This window comes from Triticum urartu, chromosome 2A (genome assembly GCF_056163025.1).
Source record: "Triticum urartu cultivar PI428250 chromosome 2A, HENAU_Tu73, whole genome shotgun sequence".
Classification (NCBI taxonomy): domain Eukaryota; kingdom Viridiplantae; phylum Streptophyta; class Magnoliopsida; order Poales; family Poaceae; genus Triticum; species Triticum urartu.
The window spans coordinates 34,236,321-34,250,121 of record NC_141874.1 but is presented as its reverse complement, the minus strand read 5'-3'; the positions used below and the strand labels follow the sequence as shown (position 1 = coordinate 34,250,121).

The 13,801-nt window shown below is 42.8% G+C and overlaps 1 long non-coding RNA gene and 1 pseudogene across 1 annotated transcript; both read right to left on the bottom strand.

Moving 5' to 3' along the window:
* Positions 1–10,201: 10,201 nt before the first annotated feature.
* On the bottom strand, positions 10,202–12,555 carry LOC125516364 (uncharacterized; annotated as a pseudogene).
* A 57-nt stretch (positions 12,556–12,612) lies between these two features.
* LOC125512519 (uncharacterized) lies at positions 12,613–13,597 on the bottom strand. The gene is made up of 3 exons (XR_015614951.1): positions 13,320–13,597; positions 13,082–13,235; positions 12,613–12,982 (listed from the first exon to the last, which is right to left on the bottom strand). It is a non-coding gene; the product is annotated as an uncharacterized LOC125512519 (long non-coding RNA).
* Positions 13,598–13,801: the final 204 nt, after the last annotated feature.

Here is a 13,801-nt window from a genome sequence, read left to right as displayed (position 1 = left end):
AGATTAGCTCTTGCATTGGTTTATATAGTGATTAATTGTGGGTTTTTGTAATTTGGGAGGAATTATATGTGGTAGTATTTGATTTATATGCAAATTGAGGTCAAAATAACACTTAGTTTGCATATGTAGGTGTGGTTTACTTAGTGCCTTCTAAATCTCCGTCGTAACCACTGTCGATCGCCCGCACCGTCCCGTCACCGGCACCACCTTGTGGTGAGCCTCTTGTTCATGAAATTTTATATAAAAAATTGATGTTTGTGTGATTTGGATATATAGTTACTCGTATAATTATCTTACCCATACGTTGTTTGTTATACATAGTGCCATCGTTTTGATATCTGTCCCCGTTGGCCCTCGCCCTTGTTATGATTCGGATGTGTATATTCTCTTTTAAAACTATTTGTTGGATTTCGTGTTTATGAAAAATTATGCCCATCAAGATGACATAGATATTTGTATGTAGGAGGTAGTTGAACCGGAAATTCCAACCGACCCTATTGTCGAGAGGTTAAATTTAGTTGAAAGAGAAAACGAGGATTTGAAAGAAAAATTGAAAAGAATTGAGGGGGAGAAGATGGAAATGTTGCCGATGTCGTCGATGATCACAAGATTAATATGGAGAAAATGCGCTTGAATATTAGAAAGATTAGAAAGTATGCCGTTCATAGTGAGGCTTGGTATCATTATGCTGTTGGATCAATTGTTACCTTAGTTGCAATCTTGATCGCATTTGTTGTTGCATTTAAATTCTTTAGCTAGAGAGTTATTTGTTTGTTGCATTTAAGTGTTGTATGAACTTTATGTATGAACTTTATGTATTTTATTAATTTGGTGTTTTCGGTGCTGTGTATTGAAGATGACCGTGAAATTGTTAAGGGTGTGCATACTTTTCTGCTTGCGGCTGAGGCAAATAAGCGGGCGGATGGTTTTATGCCTTGTCCATGTGCTGGCTGTAAGAATGGTCACAATTACTCTACGTCAAGAACCATTCACGTCCACCTGTTTGAGTCCGGTTTCATGCCCCACTATAATGTTTGGACCAAGCACGGAGAAAGAGGGGTTATGATGGAAGACAATGAAGAAGAAGAGGACGACGACAGCTATATATCCTGGCCATGGGTTCCCTGAATACGATGATACAACAATGAGGGAAGAAGCTGAGCCGGTAATGCGGGAAGAAGCTGAGCCGGCAATGCGGGAAGAAGCTGAAGAAGAGGAATCGGATGAGCCCTTTGATGATCTAGGTCGGGCCATTGCCGATGCAAAGAGAAACTGCGCAAGTGATTTGGAGAAGAATAAGTTGCAGCGCATGTTAGAGGATCACAAAAAAAATGTTGTACTCGAATTGTGTAGGTGAGAAGAAAAAGCTGGGCACCACACGGGAATTGCTACAATGGAAGGCAGAGAATGATGTGTCTGACAAGGGATTTGGAAAGTTGCCGGTAATGATAAAGAATATGCTTCCAAAGGACAACGAATTGCCCGAGAGTACGTACGAAGCAAAGAAGGCTGTCTGCCCTCTAGGGTTAGAGGTGCAGAAGATACATGCATGCCCTAATGATTGTATCCTCTACCGCGGTGAGTATGAGGATTTGAACGCTTGCCCGGTATGCGGTGCATTGCGCTATAAGATCAGCCGCGATGACCCTGGTGATGTCGAGGGCGAGCACCCCAGGAAGAAGATTCCTGCCAAGGTGATGTGGTATGCTCCTATAATACCATGGTTGAAACGTTTGTTCCAAAACAAAGAGCATGCCAAGGCGATGCGATGGCATAGAGAAGACCGTAAGAAAGACGGAAAGTTGAGAGTACCCGCTGACGGGTCGCAGTGGAGAAAAATCGAAAGAAAGTACAGGATGAAGTTTGTAGATGACGCAAGGAACGTATGGTTTGGTCTAAGCGCAGATGGCATTAATCCTTTTGAGAAGCAGAGTAGCAACCATAGCACCTGGCCTATGACTATATGTTTGTATAACCTTCCTCCTTGGTTGTGCATGAAGCGGAAGTTCATTATGATGCCAGTGATCATCCAAGGCCCTAAGCAACCCGGCAACGACATTGATGTGTACCTAAGGCCATTAGTTGAAGAACTCTTACAACTGTGGAATGGAACAGGTGTACGTGCATGGGATGAGCACATGGGGGAAGAATTTGACCTAAAGGCATTGCTGTTCGTGACCATCAATGATTGGCCTGCTCTCAGTAACCTTTCAGGACAGACAAACAAGGGATATCGCGCATGCACGCACTGTTTGGACGATACCGACAGTATATATTTGGCTAATTGTAAGAAGAATGTGTACCTGGGACATCGTCGATTTCTTCCGAGCAGGCATCCCGTAAGAAAGAAAGGCAAGCATTTCAAAGGTGAGGCAGATCACCGGACGAAGCCTCGCCACCGTACTGGTGCTGATGTACATGATATGGTCAAGGATTTGAAGGTGGTCTTTGGAAAGGGTCCTGGCGGACAACCTGTTCCGAATGACGCTGACGGACGCGCACCCATGTGGAAGAAGAAATCTATATTTTGGGACCTTCCCTATTGGAAAGATCTAGAGGTCCGCTCCGCAATCGACGTGATGCACGTGACAAAGAATCTTTGTGTGACCCTGCTTGGCTTCTTGGGCGTGTATGGGAAGACAAAAGATACACCTGAGGCACGGGAGGACGAGCAACGTATGCACGGAAAAGACGGCATACATCAGGGTCATGCAAGCTACGCTCTTACCAAAGAAGAGAAGGAAATCTTCTTTGAATGCCTGCTCAATATTAAGGTACCGTCTGGCTTCTCGTCGAATATAAAGGGAATAATAAACATGGCAGAGAAAAAGTTCCAGAACCTAAAGTCCCATGACTGCCACGTGATTATGACGCAACTGCTTCCGGTTGCATTGAGGGGGATTCTACCGGAAAACGTTTGATTAGCCATTGTGAAGCTATGTGCATTCCTCAATGCAATCTCTCAGAAGGTAATCGATCCAGAAATCATACCAAGGTTAGAGAATGATTTGGTGCAATGTCTTGTTAGTTTCGAGTTGGTGTTCCAACCATCCTTCTTCAACATCATGACGCACATCCTAGTTTACCTATGCGAAGAGATTAACGTTTTGGGTCCTGTATTTCTACACAATATGTTCCCCTTTGAGAGGTTCATGGGAGTCTTAAAGAAATATGTTCATAACCGTGCTAGGCCAGAAGGAAGCATCTCCTAGGGCCATGAAAATGAGGAGGTCATTGAGTTTTGTATTGACTTTATTCCTGACCTTAAGCCGATTGGTGTTCCTGAATTGCGGCATAAGGGCAGACTGGATGGAAAAGGCACGCTAGAAGGGGAAGAAATAATATGTATGGACGGACATTCTCTCACTGAAGCACACTACACAGTTCTACAGAATTTCGCCTTGGTGGCTCCGTATATGGATGAACACAAGAATTTGCTATGCTCCAAACACCCGGAGTGGTCTGATGACTGGATTACACGTGAACAAACCAGGAGTTTCGCCAGCTGGTTGCAGGCACGTACCATGCATGACGCCTCTATTGAAGATGACATGTACTTGTTGTCCTAGTTAGCATCTTCGAATATAATGAATTTCAAAGGATACAAGATAAATGGTAATACATTTTACACGATCGCCCAAGATAAGAAGAGCACCAACCAAAACAGTGGTGTCCACTTTGATGCAGAAAACAAGACGGGAAAGGAAACATATTATGGTTATATATAGGACATATGGAAACTTGACTATCGACGTGGTTTGAAGGTCCTTTTGTTTCGGTGCAAATGGGTCAATATGACACGAGGCGGGGTAACGGAAGACCCGTAGTACGGAATGACAACAGTGGATCTCAACAATCTTGCGTATGCAGACGAACCATTCGTCCTAGCCAATGATGTGGCACAGGTTTTCTATGTGAAGGACATGTCTACCAAGCTGAGAAAAAGAAAAGATAAGGAAGAGAATGCATCGTACGATGAGCCAAAGCGGCACATAGTTCTTTCTGGGAAGAGAAACATCGTGGGAGTGGATGACAAGACAGACATGTCAGGAGATTATGAAAAGTTTGATGAAATTGCTCCATTCACAGTGAATATTGACCGAGCATCCAGTTAAATGATGAAGATTTTCCATGGCTACGGCGCAAAGGGACACACGCAAAGAAAAAGTTTCACACCCAAAGATCTGGGATGTGATCGGCTTCACTATCATCACTTTCTTCTGTGTTTCACACCCAGGAGGGAATCTCTGTAATAGTTAGGGTAGCTAGTTATGTGTTTTGGCACTTGAAACACGAAGAAATTTTATATGCAAACAAACTAGATGCACTTCGTGAACAAAATGGATAATCTCTTTCGAAGTATCAGGGTTTCAAACGAAAACTCATCTGTTACAAAGGCATTTCATTTTTTAAATAACCTAAGCATTACCAAATTGAATATAATGATAAAACACACTAATATTAAATATAAGAAAAAAGAATCACTGAAAAATCTATTTTCAAAGTTAAGTTATTCACAAACTAGTGATTTACAGAAATTTCAAATATTTCAAAATTTAAACTATTCAAATTTGAAAACTACAGGCACTAACAGAAAGTTTGTAATTTTTTGTACCTAAAGAAAAAATATTCACAAAGAAATTCTAAATACAGCAAATAACAACTCAAAAATAAATAAAACAAAAATAAATAAAGCAAAAAAACAAGAAAATAAAAAAGCCCACCTACTGGGCCAAAGCGGCCTGCATACGACTAGAAACCCAACGTGTTGTTGGGCCAGGATACAGGCCCGCAAAGGCCCTGTAGGCCCACAGGACAGCACAAAACAGGTAGGCCCAGTAGGCCTGCTTTCGAGAGGAGCTCGAGAGAGCTACCGCACTAGGGCTTATAAACCAGTGGGGACGCCCCTCGGCTAGCGAGGTGGGACTAAACTTGCCGCACCGCACCTGCACCAGCACACCCCCTTTAGTACCGGGTCGTGGCTCCAACCGGTACTAAAGGGGGGTCTTTAGTACCGGTTGGTGCCACCACCCGGTACTAAAGGGGTGCCGTTCCCGCCGCTTGGCCTAGCCAAAACAGACCTTTAGTACCGGTTGGTGGCTTCAACTGGTACTAAAGGTTGTTATATATGAAAACACTTCAAAAAAATTGTCAGTTTCTCATCTCCCTCTGCTTCTTTCTCCTCTGCCCCGTCGCCGCCGCCCCTCGCCGCCGCCCCCGTCGCCGTCCATCGTCGTCCCCGTCCCCGTCATCCCCGTCGCCGCGCCGCGCCCCGTCGTCGCGCCCCGCCCCGTCCTCCCGTCGTCCCCGCCCGGCCCGTCCACGTCCCCGTCATCGCCGCCCCGTCCCCATCCCCGTCGTCACCGCCCGTCTCCGTTCCCTTCGCTGCCCCCCGTCGTCGCGCCTCGCCGGTGAGCTCCTGCCCCGGCCGCACACACACACACACTGTGTTATAGAAATATTAGAAATGTTAGTTATATAGAAATGTTTTTTAGTTATAGAAATATTAAAAATGTTAGTTATATAGAAATATTAGAAATGTTAGTTATATAGAAATGTTAGTTATATTAGAAATGTTTTTTAGTTATAGAAATATTAGAAATGTTAGTTTTAGTTATAGAAATATTAGAAATGTTAGTTTTAGTTATAAAATTTAGAATTTGCATATATGAAATCATAATCCATCATTTTAAAACTGTTACTTTACTTTTGCGGCATATAGTATTTGTTGCCGACGATGCCCGGCCCGCATCCTCGCCGTCGACCCGTTCGCGACGACGTCCTGCTTCAGAGGACCCATGTCCAGGACTGGGCTCCGCCGGGCTGGCACTGGGAGGTGCTACCTTTAGGGGCACGACGCTTGGTGAGGAACCTGGCCCCGGGTCCCGTCGTCGACCCTGATCTCCTTTGGTGGCGTTCGCGTGGGCCACTTCGGTGCGGAGGGAGCCGGCCCCGCCGGAGGTGGTACGTCACCGTGTCAGGGAGGAGGACGAGCACGTCTATCTCTACATGGCTGCTATGGACGTCAGGTTCTCCAATACCTGGCAGGTTCTTTGGGGAGATCACCCGAGCTATGATCCAGTGATGGTTCCGTCACTTTGGTTGTCCACCGCCTAGATTACTCTTTAGTATTCAATCTTTATTAGCTAGCTAGCTAGCTAGTGATGTATTCGATATATAATATTCAAGACATTGTATTCGAGATTATATCTATTATTTGAGACGATGTATTCGAGATTATATTTATTATTCGAGATGACGTATTCGAGATTATATTCAATGATGCTTATTATGTACTATGATTGATTCAGTTTTTCCTTATTAATTGATTGCATCCATGCATTATAATTTGAATATATTTCTTTTGGATTAGTTAAATAAAACCTATGGCGGACAATACTGGCAGTGAGGGAGAAGAGGCCCTATTCAATATCATATGCAATCCTCGCGGGCTAGATGATGATCAGAATGACGAAGATTATGACTGCTCCGAATATTTAAACAACACCGGGGAGGGTGATATGATATTCGATCGCGACGACCGAATTGATGAAGTCATGAACTATGAACATGACAAAGAAAATGTGGATCTTGAAACAACAAAGACCGGCGAGGTATATATATTTATATAAGCAGGCATCTAGTGATCATCACATGTTTTAAATGACTCGAAGATATATTAGCGAATCGATCTTTCTTCTTTCAGCCATCCGGATCGAACTAATCTTCAGGCAACAGGAAACGAGGCCCGAACAAAAAGTTGAAGGAGGGCGTAAAGTACAATATCGAGGCCATCAAACCTAATGGCGAACCATTAGTGCCTAAGAAGATTGCGGACAAGTTCATTCGTCAGTGCGGAGTTCTTGTGAAGGACCAAGTCCCGATCTCCCTTCAAGAATGGAGAGAGCCAGCAAAGCCACGTCCAGAAGTTACTTTTGTCGACGACAGAGAAAAACTTCTGCTTTGGAAAACGCTCATGGAACATTTCACCCTACCAAATCGTTTCACAGATGCAGATGTGGAGAATGTGTTTTTTGCGCGCGGCGCGGCCGGCGCCTGTTGGAGATGCTATCAAGAAAATAAGCTTCGCGTCATCTGTTTGCTCTGATCATGGTGGGCTGGGAGGAATAAGGCGAACCATAATCAGCAGTGTCTCACAGTCGAAGCCTTTACTGCCAAGGTTGGACATACTCTGGGGTGGTCTCAGTTCATGAGGGGTAATCCCACTACGGACCAAACCTCCTCGCCGAAATGGTCTCGCCCTCCGCCTGGCTTCGCTATAATGAACTTTGATGCTTCTTTCGACACGGGTACGGGTTATGGTGGTTGGGGTGTGATCGCCCGGGCTGCTGATGGTGATGTTGCCCTGGCGGCGGCTGGAGTTCTATCAAATCGAGGATCTGTTATAGGCCATAAAGCTGGTAGAACAACATAGTATGGGCCTAGTCATTTTTGAAACAGATACCTGGCGCTGCAGCAAGCATGTTCCTCGTCCTCTGCTGATTGAGGACCCCTAGGAGTGCTGTTCCGTGAGGCAAGGTTCCAATTGAGGGCTGGGTTCATTGACTATAGAGTTATGTATTGCGCCAAGGTATCTAATGAGGCAGCACATGTGCTTGCTTCCCATGGTGCTAGAGGTAACCGGAAAGGCCATGTGTTGCATGGGGACCTCCCAAATGACATATCTCGTGCTGTGACCGCCGATTTGATTGGTCCATCGTAATATTGGAATGCAAGGTGTTTCACTCAAAAAACAAAAGAAGAGAGGGGATTAAAAGGGAGCCTAGTAAAATTGCTCGAGGGTCGACGTAACGCCACTGATTGCATGATAGTCGTCAATGGGATTAAGAATTATATTGAAGGAAATCACACCAGGGAGCGTATCATAAAGGATATTAATGACACCAGGAGAGGGTTTTATTAATGCAATTTTATTCATGAAGGCCCATCTTTTAATTTTCAACCTCATCACTTCGCTACGTTTGTGATTCACCTAAATGCTGGCCGTTATATTCGGCTTTGATAGCCTCATGATCATGTGGCCGGCCGTCCCTGTAATCATTATTAATTGATGAATAAAGGGTTGGTTTTCTAAAATTGAAAACGTAAATGGTAAATGTATGTTGTGCTAGAACTTTGAGGCGCTAGTAAATGTATAGGCTTTTTTGACGTATAATGTGCTGCCTAGTCTCTTCCATCAGATCGGTCTTTTGGTTACATTGGCTAGACCATGCACTTCTACATGGAATAAGAGCCAAGAGGTCTTGAGTTCAAGACCCGACTAGCGCAATTAAATTGCAGCCTACTTTCTTCCCACGTTTAGGCCTGAGGAAGCCAGATTTCATTGGCTAGAGCATGCACTTCTACACTTTTTTTTAAGGGAGGGGGGGGCGAATTTGGTTCCTAATGGCTATCAATATGATCTTTGGCACACTGAACTATTCTCTGGAGGAAAAAAAATATAAACTGTGTACCTAATACACTCGGCTTATGTCGACCGGAATTTGCTTTACATATAAACCGAAGAAAACTCCCGACTTATAGTACACGGCTTACACTGGACCGGCTTATTAGGTATAAGCCGGGTGCCATCGCAAAAAAAACATGGTTTGTACCTAAGCCAACTGTTCACACAAGACACTCGATTTAATAAAGTAACATGACGGCTAGCCGAACGTTGACAACCACGTGTCACCGTCTGTATAAACCAAGGGCCGAGATGAGCCACATGGTTTATACATAAACCGAGGGCTGAGGTGACCAGGCCGGTTTATATATAAACCAAGGGCTGCGATGGGCCACCCGGTTTATATATAAACCGAGGGCTGTGGTGAGCCGCCCGGTTTATACATAAACCGGGGGCTGTGGTGGGCCACCAACCGTATATATCTGCAAAAAATTAGGTCTCTGTTAATTAAGAATTTCCATAATATTTTGAGATTTGCTCGGTCTTGTATATTTTTCTTTCCAGATATGTACTTTATTATCTTTTTTTGTTCTTTCGCTTGATTTCTTTGAGTTTTTTTTTGCATCAGGTATCTGTTCCTCTATGCTTTCTTTTTCTTTTTGGATTACCTTATGGGTTTCAGTCCGTGCTCTTTTTTGCTTTTCTCCAGTTCGATCTCCTGCGTGTGCCCTTGTTGCTTCTTCTTTTTGGTTCTTCGTCGCTCTCTCTTTTCTCTTTCTAATTTCCATCCTCCTCACCTTATGGTCATCCATTGTTCGTGATGATCTTCTATCATGGTGCCACAAATTGTACCTGCTCGAGACTACCGTGCGTGTAAACCTAGGCATCTTCCAACATGTTAGAAATAATGGCATCTTCCAAGATGTCAATGTAGGCTGAATCATATGGTATGGTCCCATAATGGCGGCACAACTTATGCCCTCGAGGGTATAATGTTTCAATAATAAGAAGTTATTTCAGGGCAACATATTTGCCCTAAATTTAGTTACATGAAGTGATGTCAAGATGGACTGCGCACCACACAAATTGGGTTCAGCACCTTAAGCTCGAAGTTGTCACACACTCACAGAAGAACCACTACAACTATCTATACATACTGGAAAAAACATAACCTGGATTAAATAGCGAAAGGAAGGAAACTGAATTACATATACTTTGATCTGACCTCTCGAGCTCCGAAACAATGGCATGCATCTATGGCTGACCCGACAGCTACTCTCTGGCAGATTCAAGCATCATGCAGTATCAATCATGGCCTAAATTGAAACAGTGTCGTACTCTAATTGTTGAACTATGTTAGAATAATTCCGAGGCATACCGTTGATCGTTCGAGGACCAAGCGATCACACCTGCACGACACCGAGATTTGTTAACGAGGTTCACTATCATGGCTACATCCCCGGGGCTTGACTACGGGCGCTCCTCCCCGTGACACCGTCACAATACTGCACACCGGCCACCCGGGCGCCAGCACACGCCGCCGGCTCCCCCTTGCGCGCCTGTGCTATTATGTTGGCATAGGTTACATCGTGTGTCTAGCCCCGCTATATATGAGAGGCCTAGGATACAAATGTCCTATTAGGACACAACTCCACATCCTATCTAAACACAATACAACTACAAGTCCAACTGTAACCTACCTTGTACACTATATTCGACACAACTCCAACAAACTTCACCTTGGCGAATATTCTCCACCAGGGCCGAGCCGGCAAAATCGGAGGCCCTGTGCGAAACTCTAAAATGGGCCTTATCTCACTAAGAAAAACACTACATAAACATAACTATAATAATATAAAGTTCATAATATCTTAGATACCAACTGGAAAATATAAAAATTGTACCTATTATTGATTGTATGGTCTTCGGTCTTCACTTAAACAACATCATTCTTTTAGTGTTCTTTGTAATAAAATCCTCAATAATATCGTCATAATCAATCTTGTCCAATAGATTACTCTCCAGTGCTATTGTGCCAAATCAGTGAGCCTTTGTTGTGTCATGGTAGTGCGCATATAGGACTTCAATAGCTTCAATTTAGAAAAGCTTCGTTCTGCCGAAGCAACAGTCACAGGGATAGTCAACGGAACTCTATATGCAATACATGCATTGGGGAAACAATCATGCCGCTTCAAAAACTTTAGAATTTCAACTGGCCTAATATTTTCCTTTGGCATGAAATTTTGAAGAAACATCAACTCCACATAAAGTTCATTAGCATCAATGTCAGACTTCCCATCCTTTTTAAGAGCAACCTCAAGATTGTCACAAGAAGTTTTCAAGCTATTCTTATCCAATGACTGCAATGTTTCAGAGGTAAACAAGAAACCAAATATTTTCTGGTAACCCTGATATTGGTCAAATCTGCTTGTAAGCGAGAGAATTGCTTGATCAACAATACGTAAAAAATAGTTGACTTTGAATGATTCCTCTGCAGACTGTGTGGCAACATTTGCATCATCCGGGTTCTCATCAAAATGTCTCTTTCTTTTAATTTCACGTCTTTTACGAAATGTTGTACCAATATCCATCTCAAGTGCAATTACTTTGGCTGTCTCCAATGCTTCTAAAAAACCAGTGTCCCTGTAACCCTTGAAGAAAGAAAGCAATCCTTGCACTTTCTCAATAGCAACATCAATAAGCATATCCTTTTCTTGCAAGTGTTTGCTTACTAAATTAACAGCATACAATACCTCATACCAAATGACTATCGCCACTATAAATTCATACTCTCCAAGTTCATTATTTGCCAAATCTTTAGCCTCACTGCTCGTTTTTGTATCATTATCAGTCTCAGATACCTGAAATGAAAATAAAGAAAATATATGTTATAGTTAGAGAAAACTAAAGAATTACATCATAACAATATGAAAATATTGGGTACCTGAAGTAGGGCCTCCCGAATGTCTGCATATTGAAGTCGAATAGCTTTAACACTGTCAACACGACTCTCCCAGCGTGTAGTTGACACTGACTTGGGAGTTAATCTTGTTATGTTATTTTTCAGAATCTGCCATTTCTTAGTAGAATTAGCAAAAGTCGTATATATGCGTTGGATGATTCCAAAGAAGTCTTTAGCTTTACCGCAAGTCTTAGCCATATCACAAAGTGTCAAATTAAGGCTATGACAACCACAAGCAGAATAGAATGCTCTAGGATTTACATTCAAAAGTCTCCTTTGGACACCTTGCTGGTTTCCTTTCATATTTGACCCGTTATTATAACCTTGTCCTCTCACATCATCTATATCAAGATCAAGAGGATTTAGTTCATTCTCTAGCACTTCAAAAAGCCCTTGCCCAGTCGTCTCATTTACATCTAGAAATCCTAGAAAGGATTCTTCTATGCAAACATGACTAGAAGATGAATCAACATAACTTATGATTATAGACATTTGTTCTTGATGGCTTGCATCTGGGGTACAATCAAGTATGACAGAGAAGTACTTTGCACTCTTTATTTTCTTAACAATCTCATACCTAATAGCGGAAGCAAGCAGGTGTATCAACTCATTCTGAATTAAAATCAAGATAATGAGTATGAGTTTCTTCATTTGTAATACGACGGACATGCTCTTGAATAACCTGGTCAAATTCAGCCAACATCTCAACCAAACCCAAGAAATTGCCATTGCTATCTTCATACAATTTGCTGTTAGTACCACGAAAGGCTAGATTATGCCTGGCAAGAAATTTTACAATGCAAACGATTCTGGACAGAACTTTTCTCCAGTGCTCCTTTTCACTCTCAAGTTGTCGTTGAGCAGCTTTATCAATTGTTTCATGCTTTTGTAATCTAGTACGCAACTCATACCAAGTTGTCATATTCAAAACATGATCTGCACTTGTCTCATGCTCTTTAAGTCTAGTGCCAAGATGTGTCCAATCATTATACCCCTCATTTGCCAAATTACCTTTTCGATACCCTTTTGCGAATAATTTACAACCGAAGCAAAACACTTTATCGAGTTCCTCAGAATAGACAAGCCAATCCCTATTGCAATGCTCTCCATTCGATAGAATTCTAGTGTAGAATAGTGCAGAAAACCTCCTTTTATATTTATCCTTATGACCTTTCTTAAATGACATGTTCCTTTGAGGGCCCTTTTGTGCTAAAATATTGATTTTCTTAGAATTAAGGGAATCCCAATTTCTTGGATCAAATATGTCAAACTGAAAAGAATCACCAACGTCTACAGTAGGTGAAGTATTCAAGTTACCATCAGTATTACTAGCCCCGATGTCATCACAATTTTCTTCACTCTCAACATTATTTTCTATCTTTGTCTCGGCATCTCTAGGGCTAGGATCATTGTCAACATTATTATCCGGAGCATGCTCTCTATCAAGTGACTGATTATCGGGAGACACTTGTGGTATTCTTATGACAAAATTATCCATATCTCCTTTTTGAGACAGAGTTAAATCCTCTTTTTTTGTTTCTTCAAACGCTTTTTGTAACCAGATTCATGTTTTCTAAATGCAGACATGACTTGGATCTTGCAATACTAGACACCTAATAGATGAAAAGAATATTAAAATTAACTGTAAGATTTTGGAAGAATCAAACAGCTGGCAGAAATCAAAATTTCAAAGTAAAGGCCAAAGGGCTCACAGGATGTCAGGATTACTAGGTATTGACGTGACGACGCTTAAAAAATGAAGATCGGGAGATTGGCCTGAACTTTCCTTGCCTTTCAGGTGATTCAGTTCAGGTCCTCCCTTCTGCTGGTGTCCGGCCGTTCATGCTGCTCCTGTCCTCTTGAATCCTAAAAAGGGCCTACAGCGCTGGAAGTTGGAACGGAATCATGAGATTTGTAACGAAGGAAAGGAAGGATCGGAAGAACCCTAACCTGCCGCCAGTGCCAGACGAATAGACGAAGAGACACCTCGTTGCTTCGCTCGTGTCGATGACGATTGATCGCTGATTTTTTTTTTCTTTTTTCATTGGATCGATCCTATGGATGAGGCATAGACTAGTCGGGGCTGCTCCAGGTCCAGGACACCAGGCCAAGAGGCCCAAAAGGTTACATTTTTTAGCTTAGTATATATACTGTTGGGAATAAATTTGGAGGCCCCTGAAAGCGAGGGGGCCCTGTGCAAGCGCACAGGTAGCACACCCTTAGACTCGGGCCTGTTCTCCACCACCTTGAATTCACCAATGCGTCAAACTTTCATGTACATTGGAATTGAGTTTATCCCATGAGTACCGCTGCTACTTCAAAGACTCCATATGACTCCACCCGCAACTTCTAGTCCCTCCTTTTCTTGACCACGGTCAACACTCGAGCAAAATTAAGTTCCTTGTTACTCTAGTTTGTGCTCCCAACTTCCA